The sequence below is a fragment of the Oryctolagus cuniculus genome, chromosome 17, assembly GCF_051225735.1.
Source record: "Oryctolagus cuniculus isolate XC-2025 breed Fujian yellow rabbit chromosome 17, ASM5122573v1, whole genome shotgun sequence".
Taxonomy (NCBI): domain Eukaryota; kingdom Metazoa; phylum Chordata; class Mammalia; order Lagomorpha; family Leporidae; genus Oryctolagus; species Oryctolagus cuniculus.
The window spans coordinates 67,473,058-67,489,183 of NC_142883.1; the positions used below are offsets into that span (position 1 = coordinate 67,473,058).

Sequence of the window (16,126 nt, forward strand, 5' to 3'; positions counted from 1 at the left end):
ACATTATATTTGTGAATAAAACAGAGAAAATACACTAAATTATGATAACACAAAGCTAAGTAGAAACAGCTACCTTTTCCTTTAACATCTTTAAGTTTATTAATTCTGAGCAAGCACATCCTAAGATCCGGTGTTCTGAGTGCACCTTGCTCTTCCTGGGTGTATGAATTCAGAGTCCCTGTGTTCCCTGTCAAAGCTGTGTATTAATATTCTGAAGGCAGCCTCCCGATCTCCTGATGGAAATCATTGCTGCAAATTTAGCAAGCCAACTCGACGGCCTTTTTCATGTTTTAATAGGTTAGCTCGAATAGCTTCACAATGTCAATAGTCGTTTAGAAAATGACGCTATTTGGAAAGAATGGTGATCTCCTTTCCCTACTGGTATCTTCAGGCCAGACTTCCACAGCCAAAGAGATGAGGAACTATGAGGCAACCGAACAACAAATGTGAAGTCAGCCTCCTCGCTTGTTCTCAGAATTGGATGAACTCCACCAGACAGATTGGGCAAATACCCACAAAAGCCAAAACCTGAGGCAGTGGTTTCAAAGAAGAAAGGGTGCTATAAAATTCTGTACATGTACTCCAGGCCACAGGCCAGAGGAAAAATGACCTAATGATTTATGTGAAGATGTGGCATTCATAGTTGCCCCTCATACGGTTCTGTTTTTCTCAGATCAGTTATGCAAAGTCAACTTAAGCATGAAATGTTCCAGGCCATAAACGAGTGCCATCTAGGTAGGTAACACAACCTCCCAGTCTGAAGCAGGCATCTGGGGCTCACCCAGTGCTTCTTCATCTCACATAGAGTGCTTGAGTGAGTCCTGGCTCTGCTTCAGTTCCAGCTTACAGCTAACGTGCACCCTAGGAAGAGCAGGTAGGTGATGGCTCCAATATTGAGTGCTGGCTGCCCACATGGGAGACACAGACTGATTTAAGGGTCTCTGGCTTTTGACTGGCCAAGGGCCAGCTCTCGTGGGCTGTGCCTCTGTTGATTGAAATTCTCTATTCTCTCTCTCTCTCTCTCTCTCTCTCTCTCTCTTTCTCTCTCTCTCTGTTTCAAATACAATAAAATAAGTAAGGAAAAATTCTTAAAAGAACAAATCCCAAATCATCATCAACTTTCTCATGATCTATCCTTTCTCCAGTTTTTGCAGGTGGAAATACTACTATTCTGACATCAAAAGCTATAAAGTCTGAGCAATTGCTGAGAAATACAAGTTTCACTCTGTCTTTTATACATCTGAGTTTGCTGTGTACGTTTTTAATATATCATCACCCTAATGTTTTCAGGACAATGTCCATACTTTGATGGAAATCTGTTCATTATCCATAGCATGCTCCCAGGTTACCTGTTCTGATTTTCAAAAACTGTTTTGTAACTCTGTTAAGTTGTAGGTAACTGATAATTCTGTGAATTAATGATTGTCTATAGACAAAGAAATGATTTCTGTCCTCTGGAGGCTACCTTGTGGAAAAGTATATTTTTGCCTACAAACTAAATAAGTATTTTAAAATGTGTGAGAGCTGTGTCCATCCTGGTCAGATGTCTTCGCCAAGCAGTTGCAACTTATACGTCAAAACTCACTGTGTGGTCTCAGGAGAAGGAAGGCCACTTAGTACTCACTCCAACCTTTCACTACCCCCATGGTCTTGAACTCTTCTGGAGACTAGCTATCATTATACAAATTGATGAATTGTCTGGTTTAGTCAAGCCATTGACTTAAAAAAATAGGCCAATAGTTCAATATAAAGGCAGTGATGTGACAGACTTTCAGGCATAAGAATATGTAGAGTAAGAATGAATGTAGCAGAGAAATTGGAGTTCTGATTAAACAAAACAGGGGAGAAACAGGAAACGAAGTGTAAGAAAATCCCTGCAAAAACGTTCTGGGCCTGAAGAGTTGGCCAGTTTCTCCAATGGCACTTAATACTTTACCTAAAAAATTCTCCTTATTTTTGTATTTGGGTGATAGAAATGGTAGGAATGGAAGCAAGAGTGTTTATTTGTGCTAACAGTTTATTTCTACTTTTCGTTCATATGTAAGAATGTTTTAATTAATTACACAAAGAGGTGACACACATGTGTCCCTTTGACCTCTCAAATGATCTATGAGTTGCAGCATTACAATAGAATATTGTAATTTTTTTTGGACAGGAAGAGTGGACAGTGAGAGAGAGAGACAGAGAGAAAGGTCTTCCTTTTTCTGTTGGTTCACCCCACAATGGCCGCTGTGGCCGGCGCACTGCGACCGGCATACTGCGCTGATCCGAAGCCAGGAGCCAGGTGCTTCTTCTGGTCCCCCATGCGGGTGCAGGGCCCAAGCACTTGGGCCATCCTCCACTGCACTCCCGGGCCACAGCAGAGAGCTGGAATGGAAGAGGAGCGACCAGGACAGAATCTGGTGCCCCAACCGGGACTAGAACCTAGAGTGCTGGCGCCACAGGCAGAGGATTAGCCTATTGAGCCACGGCGCCGGCCGAATAGTTGTATATTTAATCAATATCTAAAACTCACTCTCCAATAACTTTGACAAAATTTGGTAGGGACAATTAGGAACAAAGGATAGATTATGTCAAAGTAGTAATACATTTTCTGTAATTTTTATTAGATTTTGGGGGTAAGAATTATTCTCCCTGCTTTTGTCTCCTTTATAGGATATGTCCCTTAAGTCTCCAGACACAGTCGCCTCTGCTGCACACGGCAACTCTTCATGGCTTGGCACAAAAATGTCCACGAAATGCTGCCCTCCAAAATAACAAGAACACACAGTGACAGCAGCCTAGACTTTACCATTTCTCTCTCTCTCTCTTTCTCTCTCTCTCTCTCTCTCTCTCTCTCCTTAATGGACTCTGCAGCAGGCAAACTACCCAGAGAAGGAACAGCCAAAATTGCTGTTCTTTGGGATCCAATGTCTTGGGAAATAGAGAATCCCACAGAGCTCAAAGGAAGAACGCCAATTGGGTTGTGCGATTTTCTCATTTTTAGTTTTCTTTTCTTTGTTATGGGCCTTTAAAGACTAAGATTTGTTGTAGACTTTGAGTTTAAGGGGAAAGGGGTTCAAAGAAAAGCAAAACACATATGAGATGATAAATGTTATGTCTATATCTTGTTAGTGAGTTCCTTGAGAGCGCTTGCAACTTTGAGGTAGAGGAAAGAATATTGGGTAAATAATATTCCCTGCAGAGTGGAAGTTGTGCATAGAGAGAAATCACACAGAGAAACTTAGAAAGCCTAGATCACAAGAAATGCTTTTCAGCAGGGAAGTCTCCCTGTGAACTTACACATAGGTGAGAATGACATAAAATGCTTCTCTACGGATAATGACAGAAGTTTAAATAACTTTCAGGTGATGTCTACACAAAAAGTATAAACTGAATCATAATTCACAGTTTCAATTCAATCCAGTAATCCTATGTACAGAGTAGGGGCCATTCTGATGTGATAAATCAAAATGGAATAAAGCAGTGACACAGTTTTCTGGTGAATTATTGGATTTCCTAGCAATCTCCTGTGTGTAAATATATTAAAGGAAACTGGACTTGAAAGAAAATATCCATTCAATAAATATGTGTTACATACCTACTGTGTGCAAGCCTGATTCTGTGTTCTGGGAACGCAATAAGAATGGAGCCACGTGTTTGCTCCATGTCCTCCACACACCAAAGTAGTGTCTTTTGCATCTTAAACTGGCCTCTTCTCACACTCTGTGGCCATAATTGTTGCAGTTTCAGGTGTGATGACCAAACTACCAAAAATTTCTCTTTCCTTCTCCACAGTTTCACAAATAGAAGATTTTTTAAAAAGATATATTTACTTCTTTGAAAGGCAGAGTTACAGAGAGGTGGCAGGAGAGAGACAGAGAGGTCTTCCATCCACTGGTTCAGTCTCCAGATGGCTGCAATGGCTGGAGAAGTACCAATCTGAAGCCAGGATTCAGGAGCTTCTTCCAGGTCAATCATGAGGGTGCAGGGGCCCAAACACTTGGGCCATCTTCTACTGTTTTCACAGGCCATAGCAGAGAGCTGGATAGGAAGTGGAGCAGCCGGGACTCTAACTGGTACCCATGTGGGATGCCCCACTGCAGGTGGCAGCTTTACCCACTACACCACAGCCCAGGTAGAAGATTCACTCTTCCTGCAGATGTTAGCAACATCAGTGTATAATTCTTTTTTCTTTATTAAGTCTAGAAACTTCATCTTTTCAAATATGCTTTTCTTTGGTGCTCCAGAATTGCCAGCACCACTAACTTTGCACCATGGGACCAAATCAGTAACTGATTTGACTTAATCATGACTTAATCATTGACTGAGCATTACCTGAGAATAAGAACAGTCCATCTCACCAGCTGGATGCCTCCTAGGCTGATAATGGACAGGTAGTGGATTATTAGGATATGCTGGACACAGGGATAATTCACTTCCTGGGCCAGGTGGGGTGGCCTAGAATTTCATCCCACCACTCATAAGAGTGCAAAACTCAAAAATTGTTTCTGGATTCTACATTTAATATTTCTGGACTGCAGTTTACCAGAAGTAGTTGGTATCACAGAAAGGGAAACTGTGGATAACAGGTGCTACTGTATCCAGGAAATAATGCAATAAGACAGCATTGTCTAGAAGAGAAGAACCACATCAGAATATATCAATAGATCGTCTTCACTGAGGACTAGGGAATCAGAAAGTTCCATTGTCGTGATGGCTATCTGACTGCCACAGCTGCCCAAAACGTTCAGAGTGTGTGTGTAAAGTGAGTGAATTTTATTTTATGTAAATATACCTCGATACAGGGAAACAAATACCTTTTCTTTTCAGCTAGGACATGAGAGACTGTGAGAGCCCAGACCCACACAAGAACTAACAAGACATTCTCCTGATTCCCACTGAGTTCATCTGCAGAGCAGAGTACTCTCTGGGTGAATGCTGGCCTTTTCTCCTTGGGGAAGGGCTTGTTAATTCTGGGGGCGAGCAGAAACTCCAGTCAGATTCCAACAGAGAGGCGGAAGCTGTGGGAGGCGAGAACCAGCAGAGGCCCACGTCACTCAGGACTGTCGTTGTGGACTGAAAATTGGAGCGTCATAAAATACAGCCATGGATTTCCCCTTCTTCCACCTCCCGCTCACATCCCCACTCCTAATTTTTATGAAGATCTATTTTCAGTTTACTTAATTTTTTTAATCTGGGGAATTTGTCGTTACTATCTCCTCTGCTGCGTTGTTTTTTTTTTTTTTTTTTTTTTTTTTTTTTTTTTGATTGAAGGTTTTATTCCTGGGAATGTGCTTCTGGAGCTCTAAGACTTACACATGAGTACGAGGGCTGTGCACTATGTGGGGCCAGGAATCTCTGACAATTGTTTGAAGGTGCAGGAACAGTTTAGAGTGTCGCTCAAATTGGGCATGGTGGGGCACCTCTGGCTATAAGCAATGGGGAGAGGGGCTGTTGTGTTCACAACCCCAATCTTATGTGTGCCAGGGTGAACCAGCTGCTTTACAAACTAAAATGAGCTCACAGTCCCAGCACTCCCAGTCCACTATGCACGCAAGCTGTACAGGGCAATGACCTGTCCACAGCATGCATCGCCAGTGTGTACGGAGCTCTGAAGTTAGGTCTGGCGGGCTCACAGGAACTCAGTCATGACCTCTGACCCTCTCAGCTCTGTGGCCTATGCCAAGAATACCCACAGAGCCCCAGCAATTTCTGGTGGTTATGTTCCAAGGGTCATAAATCGAAAATTTAAATACAATTTAAATTAATTTTGTTTAAAGAAAAAATGGGGCATTAAACGTATAAAAATTTACTTAAAGCTAAAAATATTGAATAAAGAGATAAGCCCAACTGAAAATTGTAGAAATGAATATAAGTAATTGAAAATAGAAATGAAGTAGGGGCATATTGAAAAAAATTGAAAATTTGTCAACTGGAAGATGACATGTATCTGCATGACAACACAAAAAGATGAGCTGAAGAACACTTTAACAAGGGAACTGCAAGAGATACAATGGGCAGACCAGAACAATTTCTACGTATTTTTCTACATTAATACATGCAATAATTTAAGAATTCCAGAAAGCACGTGGATTCCATATATATGTATTTCCCAGCTTTCCAGAATGGATATGAGCAGAGTGGAGAGAGGGTACTTTGGAGTTGCAGTAAGTGGAAAACTTCGAGAATTGAAGAAAAATTCAGGAAACTAGTGAATTCCAAAGCAAAACATATCTAAGGTAAAAATGAAAGAAATAAATCTTGCATTTACTTATTTATTTTTACCTAGAAACCATTTATTTAAGGTATACAAACATCATGAATTTCATGTATACAAATTTAGTGATTCTTCTCACCCTACCCTCCCTCCCGCCCACACTCCCACCATTCTTCCTCTCTCTCCTATTCCCATTCTTTTTTTTTTCTTACAAAGATCTATTTTCAATTAACTTTGAAAATAGAATCCTACATTTAAAAACTATTTCAAGATTTCAGAATGACAACGTTCTCAAAGGACAAGCACAAAAGATCACCTGTAAGGGAATATAGTATGTTTCAGTTAGTTGTGGAATTCTTGCATATTTGACATATGGTGCATCGTGGACTGGTTCTAACTGGGGAACTCCACTCTCAATCTGCTGGCTCCTTGTCATCTTTTCTGCTCTCTTCTGTGGCTGCTTCTACGATCTTCTTTACTGTTTCTCATGTTCTTTACCTTCATTATGGAAACTTCAGTGCACATGAGGATTTCTGTCTTGTTTACTACTTGGGGATTGGTGAGCTTTTTTTTTTTCATTTTTTCTAAATGTATATAAGGTGAACAAATTTCGTGTATCTAATATATACAAATTTAGGAGCATAGTGATAAATCTCACCTTATCCTCCCTCTTGCCCACACTCCATCCTGCAACTTTCCTCCTTTCTTAGTCTTTCTTTTAAATTTTACAATGATATACTTTCAGTTTATTTTATGATCATAAGCTTCACATTCCACTATGTAAAGAAGTCAACAAATAGTAAAAAGAAAAAAAATACTGTTTCTCAGCAGTAGAGCAGGGCTGTAACCAACAATCAAATCTCAGAATGTCAGTTTTGTTCAATTACATTACATTTTTGAGCTCTTTAAATATACAGATTGCTTTCCTTCTATGATTTTAAAAGTATCAGCTCTTATTTTCTTCAAATATTATTTTTGCCATTGTCTGTGCATCCTCTGTTTGGACTACAACTTAACGTTTAAGTATGTTAGGACTTCTCCTACATTCTCTAAGTTGACTAATAATATTTTACATTTATTGTTTTTTCTAATTTTTCTTTATTCTGGATAGTTTCTTCTAACATCATTTTTTAAGATTTTATTTATTTACTTGACAGGTAGAGTTACAGACAGTGAGAGAGAGAGAGAGACAGAGAGACAGAGAGACAGAGAGAGACAGAGAGATAGGTCTTCCTTTCACTGGTTCACTCACCAAATGGCCACAAAGGCCGGAGCTATGCCATCCGGAGCCAGGAGCCAGGTGCTTTTTCCTGCAGGGGCCCAAGCACTTGGGCCATCTTCCCCGCTTTCCCAAGCCACAGCAGACAGCTGGATTGGAAGAGGAGCAACCAGGACTAGAACTGGCGCCCTTATGGGATGCTGGCACCGCAGGAGGAGGATTAACCTAGTGTGCCACAGTGCCAGCTCCCCTCTAACTTATCTTTAATACACTAATTAATTGTAAGCTATGTCTACTCTATTGATTAACTGTTAATTCTAATTTTACTAATTAACATATTACAAGTTCTATTGGAGTTCTTTTTAAAAATAAAATTTGTTCTTTAATTCTATGAACATATTAATTGTATTTTTCTTACATTCTCTCTGAGTCTGTGATAGCACAAGCCCTATTCATATGCTGCTTCTTATTCATTTTGTGTTATGTTTTAGAGTACCTAAATAGTTTTTTATTAGAAATTAAATTTAAAATAGAAAATATTTGCTCACTACATTTGAGATTAAAACATGTTATTTTTTTCCCAGGGTCATTTATTTTTGAATAGAACTTGACAGTACTTGATCCACTTAAACAAGTTTCAGACATTAGGATGTTCTAGGCATGGGCAGTGACTTCAATCTCAATTGATGACCTTGCAAAGACTAATTTAATTCTGCTTTGTACTCCCTGCTTTTAGAAGACCCAACATCCATTACTTTGGACCTTTAATGCTTCCAAATTCCACTTCTAGCTCTCACTCACTTCTCAGATGCCCAAATATCCTTTTTGACAAGAGATGCCTCCATTATTGATCTTACCTCTCTACAATTCAATCTTATAACTTGTAGCCCATAATTTATAAATATTGACTGTCTATTTGATGCATAAAAATATTTAGTGCAATATGTTTCTGAAATTAATTTACCATTAAAAGAAGTCAAAGACCTCTGCTGTTTTGTAAGTAAATCTAATTATTTAAAGATCAGTCTTTACTTTTCATATAAACATCATTTTCACAGGCAAAGACCTTGAGTTTATTAGCTTTAAAAAGCTGGCAAACAACATACTAATCTTCATAAAAACCTGAATTTACATCTAATTAAGGAAGACTACAGCAGCAACAACCAAAAATGCTTAATCTAATAATATCCAATTTATAATTTCATTTATTGAAAGACAGGTTAAAATCTCACATTTGTGTGTGTGTGTGTGTGTGTGTGTGTGTTTGACATTTTTCTTCATGTTATTTGGATACATGTTATTAAGTCTTGACCGAGAGGGTCAAACATTCTCTTCAATTTTTCTAAGTTAATGATAAATCACTGATGTCTCTGTTCATAGAACATTCATTTTAGAAAATTGTAAATTCTTCCTTTTTATTGAGATGGAAATATTGCACAAAAATTGCCCCTTTCTTCAGGATCTGGGGGCACCCTTTTGAAATGTAATGATTGTGGAAAACAGGTGGGATTCTCTGGAAGAAGGGGAGCCTAACTTCAGTAAGAGATAATTAGCAAACACCAATGGCCTCCTCCAGCTTGTCAAGTTCACTGTGAATGCCCACCAGTGCTTTCCATTGAGCTCAGGCCTTTGTTGAAAATCCTGCAGCCCTTGGTTTCTTGAATGTTGAGTTCAATTTTTCTCTTCTATTACAAGTCTTTCTCCTTTATTTCAAAAGTCTTGGATAAAGTTCATTTTTTGTCTATAACTAATTTGGTATAATTTTTAAGTTTAGCTCCATATAAACTAATATTTTGGTATATATTCATGTTGCACTATTTTGTTATAAAATATTTATATTTCAATTAATGTAACTTGATTTAGAATTTACTCAAGTATTATTTTGGAAGATTTTTACATTATTTATATTTTCTACTCTTCAACTTAAATTATATGTGCCTTTATATTTAAAGTATATCTTTAATAAACAGAAACAATCCTGTTACTTTATCAAGTCCTATAATTTTAATATTTTACTTAGTAAATGTAATGTAACAAGTAAAATGTAACATTTAACATAATGCCATTTACAATGGAATTTTATCTCACTTGACATATTTTATTGAGGCCAATGGCACTCTTCAACAAACACATGAAAAATGAATAAAAGTCTTAAATTTTTTATTTCAAACACAGTAGTAGAGAGAGTGTGACATAAACAATACACATTTATCTCTGGGTGCCAATTTTTCCCATTTTCTTCTTTACGCTTTTATTTTGGTGCAATCAAGTAACTCTCATTTGATTTCCTTGTTCCTGATTGAATAAACTTTAATTTCTTGCAGGTTTACTGTGCCTCTGATGCCATGCTGATGTAAGTCTTCACTGCCTTCATTTCTGTATATTCCATTAATCTGTCTTTGTGTTCACTAGCCCTATCATGCTCTGTCCCAAAAACGCCTATCAAAATGAAACTTTGAGTTATTGGTTTTAGATGTTCAATTTTTTTTGTTTTAGAATGTTCTTTAATCAGTTTCATATATTACAAATCTATAATTAAGTTTGCAGTATTTTATCTACTTTATACTTCTTTCCAATTTTTGCTCAAATATTTCAGTAATAATAATCTGAAATTATTTCCTTCTAGTTTTACAATCTAGATAACACAGCTTCTATTTTCTGGTTTATTTCTCTGTAATACTATCCATAAAATTTTGTCAGCACACATATTTATAAATTAGGATTCTATATCCATCATATTGTTTAAAAAGAATCACAGTGGTCCCAGAAAATGTTTTCTTCCTCAGGAGCACGCCCTCTCAATCATTTATTAGATGCTGCAATGGAGAGTTGATCTTTTCAGAATCAACTCCTAAGGATCACAGTGTGAGCTGTGCCAATGCTAGATTTCAATAGGACTCTATTTTCCTCTGTTTATTCCTGTTCTGCCACGTTACCTGATTAGTATGTGAAATGGCAAGCCTGCACTACTGCAAAAGACTCAGTTCCACATCCAGGATTTACCAGTGTAAATCTTTATCCACTTGTCATGTGCAGATTCAGAATAAAGGAGTTGTCCCAGAGGAGAGATGGTCTGTACACTTAAGACACCTTAAGCTCCCAATTATATGACCTAAGTCTAGGGTGACTGCAAAAAGCTCTTCTGGTTTCTCTATCTGGGAGCAGCAGCATTTTCCAGGGGTTGATACTTTATTCTCAGTCTTGAAATATGTCTTGAATATGGATAAATATGCCAAAAGGAAAAGCAAGTGCAGAATCTCAGAATACATTCATCATTCTTTTGGGTTTCCCATCCTTGCCTATTTTGTTGCCAATCCTCTCCTCATAGTTGATCTTTTAAAATTTGGTTGTAAATTGACAACTGATCATTTTGTATATAAGGCTACTTCAAAAAGATCAGGGAAATTGGAAACAAAATGTTTATTTTGATGCAAACATTTCTTGAAATCCACAGTTTTTTCAAAATATGCACTTCTATGAACTTTTTGAAAATCCTTTTATGGTGTATAATTTGATGTCATGATTCATGTGTACAATCGGCCATGATTAATCCATGTATCTTTCACTTCAAAAACGTATCATTTTTGTAAAGAAAATATGTGAAATATATGTACTTAAAATTGATAAATATATAATACATTATTATTCATTGTTGTCATATCTCTGCAATGAACATAAAAAAGTCTTTCATCCTTTCTAACTGAAACTTTGTAACATTTTGTCATCAGAATTCTAGCTCCTCCATCTCCTTTCTCTGGTATCTACCATCCCTCTCTCTGCGTCTGTGAGTTCTTTTGTATTCATGAAGTCTTTTGCTTAAATATATGTATTCTAAATAATCTTAACTCTTTTTAAATTATCAGTCTTCCCAAATCTAGACACCGTTTTATTCTATATAATACCTTGGTTTTTTCCAACCAAAAGTCCATGTTCTGTTGAAATCACCATCATGCTTTTTCTTGTTTGATACATATTTTGGACACCTTTTAAGTGTGTTTGAAGAAATGACACATCAGATGAATTGTAATACACAAGCACATCTTTGCAGCTGAAACATCTTTGCTTATTTAAAATTTAGTCATATAAAACATTTCCAATTAAATTCTATATAATCAAACTCACCACACTGCAGCGATTTTTGTTATCCTTTTAACATGAATTATTAAATAAGCCCTATCAATAGTCTTATATTGCTTTAAATAGCAATGCTTTATACATGTATACTACTACAGGTTATGCAGCAAATAAGTAAAAAAATATTGGAAACACACACACTAATAAAATTTTAGAATGACATAAAAGATATGCACTGTTAAATAAAAATGGATACACTTTGCTTCTAAAATAAGTAGTTGCATGAGGGTGAGCCCTTAGGGAAATCATGTTCATGTAAACAAGGTGTAGAACAAATGCTATGTTTGGTCTCACAAACGAAATTCAGGGAACACTAGCCAAGGTAGAACTGTCAGATGAAAATTCTTGCATGGAGAAAAGCAAGACTTTTCTTTAATAAATGCCTACATCATTTTAATAGCAGATTCTACCGTAGTGTCAGTAGCATAGTAATACACAAAGCACCAGACATTCTTTTAGCAAAATTCTGACAAGCCAGTCATAAGAGCAATGTATGTCCATCTGAAAGAATAATTAAAAAGACCTTCCAAGTGTATAGTAGATTCTTCCTGGAAGGCAAAATCTTTTAGGTATTTGTTGATCAAGGTTTGAAAATGTTCCATGAGAACATGTGCCTTACCTGACTCCTCAAAGTTGCTGTTGTAGACTTCCCAGGTTTCAGTTACTCGAAGAAGATTCTCTTCCACAGCTTGGATGTCCATGGAGGGGCAGTTGCATTCTGGGAACCTGGGGCCACACTGACACCAGCAGTCATTGTCCTTGCAGATAAACTCTCCTTCCGAATTGCAAGCGATGTAGCTCAGAGCTGCTTGTACAAAGCACTCCTGGAGATAGTCTGGAAGGAGAACTTGAAGCCCTGTAGAGAACAAGCAGAGAAATCAAAAACGTTGGCTTCAATACAGAAAACAGTAAACAACAATAACAACAACACAAAACCCAACCAAAAAACCTATTAACAGTATTCAATAACCAGTAAAAATATACATTAATTGATAAATGTGTATTTTAAAGCTTTCATTAGAAAATTATTTATGTCTAGGTATTTTCAAACATTCTTATTTTTATAGCTTATGCTGACCCCATGAATATGGACTCTTAGAAACCATGTAATTTAGCCAGTGCTGCGGCTCAATAGGCTAATCCTCCACCTGCAGCACCGGCACACTGGGTTCTAGTCCCGGTCGGGGTGCCGGATTCTGTCCTGGTTGCTCCTCTTCCAGTCTAGCTCTCTGCTGTGGCCCGGGAAGCCAGTGGAGGATGGCCCAAGTCCTTGGGCCCTGCACCCGCATGGGAAACCAGGAGAAGCACCTGGCTCCTGGCTTCAGATCAGCACAGTGCGCCGGTTGCAGCGGCCATTGGAGGGTGAACCAACAGAAAAAGGAAGACCTTTCTCTTTGTCTCTCTCTCTCACTGTCCACTCTGCCTGTCAAAAAAAAAAAAAAAAAAAAAAAAACTATGTAATTCATTAAGACCTTAAAGTATCTGACTTGCTTTTTAGACTTACTGAGTGGGTTTGCTGATGTAATTGAGAAGAACATTTGGACTGATTTAGATATTCCACAGTTCAAACCTTTGTCATTTGTCAAGACTGCCCACTGATCTAGCTCCTTAATTTTCTACATGAAAGTGCGGTAAAGTTATATCTTAAGAAAAACATTAAAAATGAAAAAATACCAAAAAATATTATTTGGAAGTCTTTGGGAATTCTTCATTTATTATGATATTTAAAGAAAAATATAGCTTTAATTTTATAATGTTTGATATGCTAGAAAAGTTATTAATGGCTATATATTCAAGCTAGCTAGTAGGTAAAAATGAATAAGAGCACATTTAGGCAATACCAAGTCATCATTTGCAACAAACCGGAATTTAAAAAAAAACTTTTACATGCTTCATTTCTAACAAAAAATAAGCAAGCTTTTGATACTTGACTATTGATGTTAATTTAATAAAAATTATGGAATTAACATCTAGGGAACTTTGAAAATACACTGGCAATTATATCTACATCATTTTTTCAGATTAACTCTCCCATTTATCACATAAGTAAACCATACTCATTACATATACATTCACCTTTATAATAATTTTATTCCACCTCAAGTAAAAATATTTATCAAATTTCTCCCATTTCAAAGAGAAATTTTAGGTAAGATGATGACTGATGCCTATACTTGTCCTAAAAATACATTTGTAGCACATTTAAGAAAATTAAAAGCTGCAACTATATAATAATATTATACAATACCAGGGATACATGTAATTCAGTACATGTAATTACTTGGCGGAGCAATTATTATACTAAGTTTGCAAGGATAAGGAAACTTTTTCATGAATAAAGCAGGACTAAGATGCTACTTGACACACGGCTTTTTTGACCATGGAAAATTGGCTGCTCACAGCAAATGATGACTCATTACCAGCACACACACAAATGAATAGAGGGATTTAAATATATATATAATAGAAAGTAATATGATGGCTCAATTCATAGGGGCTATCAAGGGCAACAAGTGAGTTGTTTAGAAAAATAAATCATGTTAATTGGAATTCCTATATAAGGGGATTAATTCACTTGGATTTAAAAAGCTTTTATCTAGATGGGTTAATCTGGTACTTTTTTAGACATAAAATGTATTAAAAGCAATTTTAAGAGCCCAAAAGGAGCTAAATGATGGGATCATAGGAAAGACATTAAAGCGTTGGGGGACGAAGAATGAAAGTATACTAGACAGTAATGTATTTCATCTAAGGCAGATGAAATGGCCAAATGACCTGGGAATATAAAGTAAGAAATATCCTATGAGAGTCTAATTCTATGGGTCACCCAAAATTACCCTTCAATTCAGAAATAACTAGTATTTTCTTCTGAATACCTCCCATCAAGTACTAAAAATACATGAACCTGCCTCCATGTCTGCTAATGGAACTCAGGAAAAAGTATATAACTACTAGAACAGCTACAGTAACTAAAATTTTGTTTAGCCAGATATTTGGAGACTACAAATATATGTTAAGTTTAATTTTACAGGAAACAAAGAAAACATTGAACAAACTATTGTACTGTAATTTTCAATGCATAGGTATATTTGTACTTTTATTGGAGAGAAAAGGCTGAGATGGGCTTAGACAGTATCTGCTCTAGTTTCTATACATATATAAACTCACATTTTGTACAACCATACAAAAATATGGATGAAATACAGTGACAGATTATTTGAAACATTGATTGTCACTGTATTACCGGTCCACCAACATAAATGGTAATTGATACATGAAGAGACAATTTGGACTGCTGTGGCAGGGAAGTTAGAGAAGCTGGGGACTACCCCTATGGAATCTTCAAAAACTACAGAAAGGAGGGTAGAAACACTCACTGATCACACTTCCCATGGTTCTAGGAATTCAGGGCAACAGACTGACTATGAGGTAGAACAACTGTGAGAAGCTGAAAATCACAAGTAAAATATGAATGTTAACAGCACCAGAGGACTAGTTTGTTCTGAACCAACTCTCTTCTTTGGGAACAACTAGAAAAGCTAAATAAACAGTAAAAAAAAAATGATCAGCTTAAAGGGACCAAAATGCCAACAAGGCAGGGAGAATTTCAGCATGCTAATCTGGCAAAAAAATAAAATAAAATCTCTCCTGAGAAAGTACAATATTGGAAACATCTTGTCTCTGAGAGTTTTGAGAGTTTTGCCTGGTGTCAAAGAAGAAATCAACATTTTGAGACACAAAATGCAAATGCAAAGAGAGAAAATTCCTTAGGATTTATAGGAACCCAGACAAGGTACAAACCCAAAAAGCAGAGAAAAACTGCAACACCCAACCAAACGAATTTACCGATTAGCTTTCACTGGTTATGAAACCTAGTTTACAGTGGCTGAATTCAAAATAGATGAAAGGACTGTGGGAAATAAAGAAAAGTTTCTCTAAAAGATACAAACATCGTCAAACTTCAAAATTATTTTTACAGATGCATACATAACACCAGAAACCAATCTCAATAACATGAACACACAAGTAGCAAAGGAACAACATAAAGGCTATCAAAGATGAACTATAAATTGATTTCCAAGCTGTGGGCAAAATTAAATGATAAAATAAACAATTTGGAAAAATTATAAATTATAAAAATAATATGTAAACAGACATTATGCAAATAACAAAGCATAAATGGAATTTAAAGGGAAATTGATGGATGTAACAGAACAGACACAGCAGAGGATATAATTAGTAAGCTGGAACACCTCTGGAGAATATATTGAAGTAAACTAATAAAAAGACAGAGAGGCTGGCTTTATGGCATAGCAGGTTAAGCACTGCCTGCAGTGCCGGCGTCCCATATAGGTGCAGGTTTGAGTCCTAGGTGCTCCACTTCCCATCCAGCTATCTGCTACAGCTTGAAAAATTAGTAGAAGATGGCCCAGGTCCTTTGGATCCTGAACCCACATGGGAGACGAGGAAGAAGCTCTTGGCTCCTGGCTCTGGACTGGCACAGCTCTGGCCATTGTGGACATCTGGGGAGGGAACCAGCAGACAGAAGACCCCTCTCTTTCTCTCTGCCTTGC

The 16,126-nt window shown here is 37.0% G+C and overlaps 1 non-coding gene across 1 annotated transcript in view; it reads right to left on the reverse strand.

Moving 5' to 3' along the window:
• LOC127486645 (uncharacterized) overlaps positions 1 to 16,126 on the reverse strand; it is a 122,513-nt gene that overhangs the window by 98,152 nt on the left and 8,235 nt on the right. The window contains exon 2 of the transcript XR_016223733.1: positions 12,172 to 12,408. This is a non-coding gene — a transcript (uncharacterized LOC127486645). The remainder of the gene's footprint in view (positions 1 to 12,171; positions 12,409 to 16,126) is intronic.